The following is a 4,520-nucleotide window of genomic DNA, read 5'->3' as shown; positions in this document are numbered from 1 at the left end:
GTTTTTTTCACTATCTTTCAGAACGGAAATTTTAAAATCTCGTTTTTTTTTGCCTTTTCTGGAAATTAGTGAAGGCAGCGCATCAAAGGTGCGCAACGCTGGTGCGAACCTGGGAGCGCTCCGATGTGTGCTCCAAGGTGCGGCGTGCACGAAGTCGGACCCCGGTTTGCCCCGGGTGCGCACCTCGCGTGCACCTTGGTGCGCACACCTTGGCTGGGTTGCGCGCCCTGGTGGGCACCATGGTGCGCACCAAGGAGCGCTCCGAAGTGTGCTCCAAGGTGCGGCGTGCACGAAGTCGGAGCCCGGTTTGCCCCGGGTGCGCACCTCGCGTGCACCTTCGCCGCGGTGGGCACCATGGCGTGCACGAAGTCGGAGCCCGGTTTGCCCCGGGTGCGCACCTCGCGTGCACCTTCGCCGGGGTGGGCACCTTGGTGTGCAGACCTTGGCTGGGTTGCGCGCCCTGGTGGGCACCATGGTGCGCACCAAGGAGCGCTCCGAAGTGTGCTCCAAGGTGCGGCCTGCACGAAGTCGGAGCCCGGTTTGCCCCGGGTGTGCACCTCGGGTGGGCACCTTGGTGCGCATGCCTTGCCTGGGCTGCGCACCAGGGCGGGCTCAAGATGGCACCCGCGTTCCTTTTTTTTCACTATCTTTCAAAACGGAAATTTTAAAATCTCATTTTTTTTTGCCTTTTTCTGGAAATTAGTGAAGGCAGCGCATCAAAGGTGCGCACCTCGCTGCCCACCACGATGCGCAACGCCGGTGGGCACCCGGGAGTGCTTCGAAGTGTGCTCCAAGGTGCTGCGTGCACGTTGTCGGAGCCCGGTTTGCCCCGGGTGCGCACCTCGCGTGCACCTTCGTCGGGGTGGGCACCTTGGCTGGGTTTGCCCCGGCTGCGCTCCGAAGCGGGGTTATTGGAGCGCCGCCTCTTTTTTTGTCGGAGCGTTTGGTGGGGTTTCTCGCATTGGCTCTTCCGAGGCCCGGTTGCCACCCTGGCGCGCACGAAGTCGGAAGTAGGGTTAATTGCCCGGGTGCGCACCTTTGCCAGGGTGGGCACCTTACCTGGGCTGCGCACCAGGGCGGGCTCAAGATGGCACGCGCGTTCCGTTTTTTTCACTATCTTTCAAAACGGAAATTTTAAAATCTCCTTTTTTTTTTGCCTTTTCTGGAAATTAGTGAAGGCAGTGCATCAAAGGTGCGCACCTCGCTGCCCACCTTGGTGTGCTCTGAGGTGCGCACCCGGGAGCGCTACGAAGTGTGCTCCAAGGTGCGGCGTGCACGTTGTCGGAGCCCGGTTTGCCCCGGGTGCGCACCTCGCCTGCACCTTGGCCGGGGTGGGCACCTTGGCTGGGTTTGCCCAGGGTGCGCTCCGAAGCGGGGTTACTGGAGCGCCCCCTCTTTTTTTGTCAGAGCGTTTGGTGGGGTTTCTCGCATTGGCTCTTCCCAGGCCCGGTTGTTGGGTGCGCTCCCACCCTGGCGCGCGCGAAGTTGGAAGTTGGGTTAATTGCCCGGGCGCGCACCTTCGCCAGGGTGGGCACCTTGGTGCGCACACCTTGGCTGGGCTGCGCACCAGGGCGGGCTCAAGATGGCACCAGCATTCCCTTTTTCTCACTATCTTTCAAAACGGAAATTTTAAAATCTCGTTTTTTTTTTGCCTTTTATGGAAATTAGTGAAGGCATCGCATCAAAGGTGCGCACCTCGCTGCCCACCTTGGTGTGCTCCGAGGTGCCCACCACGGTGCGCAACGCCGGTGCGAACCCGGGAGCGCCCCGATGTGTGCTCCAAGGTGCGGCGTGCACGAAGTCGGACCCCGGTTTGCCCCGGGTGCGCACCTCGCGTGCACCTTGGTGCGCACACCTTGGCTGGGTTGCGCGGCCTGGTGGGCACCATGGTGCGCACCAAGGAGCGCTCCGAAGTGTGCTCCAAGGTGCGGCGTGCACGAAGTCGGAGCCCGGTTTGCCCCGGGTACGCACCTCGCGTGCACCTTCGCCGGGGTGGGCACCTCGGCTGGGTTGCGCGCCCTGGTGCGCACCAAGGAGCGCTCCGAAGTGTGCTCCAAGGTGCGGCGTGCACGAAGTCGGAGCCCGGTTTGCCCCGGGTGCGCACCTTCGCCGCGGTGCGCACCATGGCGTGCACGAAGTCGGAGCCCGGTTTGCCCCGGGTGCGCACCTCGCGTGCACCTTCGGCGGGGTTGCGCGCCCTGGTGCGCACCAAGGAGCGCTCCGAAGTGTGCTCCAAGGTGCGGCGTGCACGAAGTCGGAGCCCGGTTTGCCCCGGGTGCGCACCTCGCGTGCACCTTCGCCAGGGTGGGCACCTCGGTGCGCACACCTTCTCAATGTTTTCTTGCCTTTTCTGGAAATTGGTGAAGGCAGCGCATCAAAGGTGCGCACCTCGGTGTGCTCCGAGGTGCGAACCCGAGAGCGCTCCGAGGTGCCCACGAAGTCGAAAGTCGGGTTAATTGCATTGTTTTCCCCGGGTGCGCTCCGAGGTGCGCAACATCGGCGCGCACCAAGGAGGGCTCCGAAGTGTGCTCCAAGGTGCGCACGATGGCGTGCACCTCTGGTGCGCACGATTCGGAGCTCGGTTTGACCGGGGTGCGCACACCTTGGCTGGGTTGCGCACCTTTTGTGCGCTCCAAGGTGCGCACGAAGTCGGAGCTCGGTTTGCCCCGGGTGCGCACCTTCGCCAGGGTGCGCACCTTGATGCGCACGCCTTGGCTGGGCTGCGCACCTTGGTGGGCGCCATGGTGCGCACCTTTCGTGCGCTCCAAGGTGCGCACGAAGTCGGAGCTCGGTTTGCCCCGGGTGCGCACCTTGGTGGGCGCCATGGTGCACTCCGAGGTGCCCAAGATTGGTGCGCACCAAGGAGCGCTCCGAAGTGCGCTCCAAGGTGCGCGCGAAGTCGAAAGTTGGGTTAATTGTCCGGTTTGCCTCGGGTGCGCACCTTGCGTGCACCTTCGCCAGGGTGGGCACCTTGGTGCGCACACCTTGGCTGGGCTGCGCACACCTTGGCACCCGCGTTTCCTTCATTTTAAATTTTTTTTTTTTACAATCTCTCAAGTGGGAAATTCTATAATCTCAACTTTTTTTGCCTTTTCAGGAAACTTTTGAATGGAGCGCATCATTGGTGCGCTCCGAAGTGTGCTCCAAAGCTCTCTCCAGCTGCGTGCACCTGCCCCGGCCGCGCACCCGGCCCCGCCCAGCTTCGCTCACCTGTCCCGGGCGTCTGGTGCGGAACCTTAGAGTAAGAAACATCACCGTGCACCTTGGCCAACGTGCGCGACTCGACCGAGCGCGCACTGGCCGAGGTGCACACCGATTTCACCTGGGTGCGCGCGCAGCACCTCGGGCGCACCGGGGTGCGCGCACAACGCCCGGGTTGCACCGTGGCCTGTGTGCTCGGGGCGCCTCGGGTGCGCGCTCGGTGTCGCCCCCGCGCGCGCGGTAGTGCGGGCAGCGCACCCCGGCCCGGCCCGGCCCCGACGAGAACGCAAACGGGCAAAAGGTTTATTCAAATAGCATTGCGACGCCCGGCGAAAAACTAAAAAAGGGTGCAACACCGGGACTTCCCGGGAGGTCACCCATCCCAGTACTACTCCGGCCCAAGCGCGCTTAACTGCGGAGTTCTGATGGGATCCGGTGCACTAACGCTGGTATGATCGCACCCGTTATGAGCTTGTCGCAGTGTGTACTTAGCAAACCGCGACCCACGTGCGAATCCACCCCGGCCACCCACCCCCGTCGAGGTGCACACCCTCCCTCGCGAAGTGCGCCCCGTTCGCCAAGTGTGAGCCCTGCCCGGGTGCGCGCACCTTGCTAGGGCGTCGGGTGTGCACCCGGCCCGGCCTACGTGCGTGCACCTGGAGGGGGCGTCGTGTGCGTGCAGTGTCCCGTCTGCAACGCGGTGCCCACACACCACCTCGGGCGCAACGACCTGCGCTCACATGTGGGCCGAGTGCACCTTGGTGCATGTTCGGGGCGCCTCGGGTGCACGCTCGATCTTGCCCCGGTGCACCAAGGCGCTCGGTTTGCCCCGGGTGCGCACTTGGTGCAAGGTGGGCACCCAAAATAGGGATCAAGCACCAAAACACAAGTTTCGGGATGCAAAATGGGACCCAAGGACCACAAATGCGTTCCAAGACCCATGATGGGTCCACGAGAACAAAAATGTGTTCCGAGACTTAATAAACAAATATTGGGTTTTAGGAGAAGAAACATGCTCTGATGCCCAAAACGAGAATCGACCCCGAAAAGGCCACAGGCCAAAAGTGGGATGCGAGACAAAAAAAAATGGGACCCGAGGACCAAAATTGGGTTCCCAGGTCGAAGACAGGGCAACCGGACAAGAAACGACCTCTAAGGCTCGAAATGAGTCCCGACGACTAAAACTTGACAAGAAGCACCCATCAGGCACCCAACTCGACACCCATGGGATGCCGACCCACCCGGGCTTCCACCTAGCACACCTTGGCACCCACCCACCCTCGCACCCAACCTCGCACCCAACTTAGCACCTTTGAACC

At 62.4% G+C, this 4,520-nt stretch overlaps 1 non-coding gene across 1 annotated transcript; it reads right to left on the bottom strand.

Annotated features, from left to right (window-relative positions):
- Window positions 1-3,545: 3,545 nt before the first annotated feature.
- Window positions 3,546-3,664, bottom strand: LOC131866016 (5S ribosomal RNA). Its single transcript, XR_009364649.1, has one exon. It is a non-coding gene; the product is annotated as a 5S ribosomal RNA (ribosomal RNA).
- Between the last annotated feature and the right edge of the window lie 856 nt (window positions 3,665-4,520).

This window comes from Cryptomeria japonica, unplaced genomic scaffold, assembly GCF_030272615.1.
Source record: "Cryptomeria japonica unplaced genomic scaffold, Sugi_1.0 HiC_scaffold_128, whole genome shotgun sequence".
Taxonomy (NCBI): Eukaryota; Viridiplantae; Streptophyta; class Pinopsida; order Cupressales; family Cupressaceae; genus Cryptomeria; species Cryptomeria japonica.
This window is presented reverse-complemented; position numbering and strand designations above follow the sequence as displayed.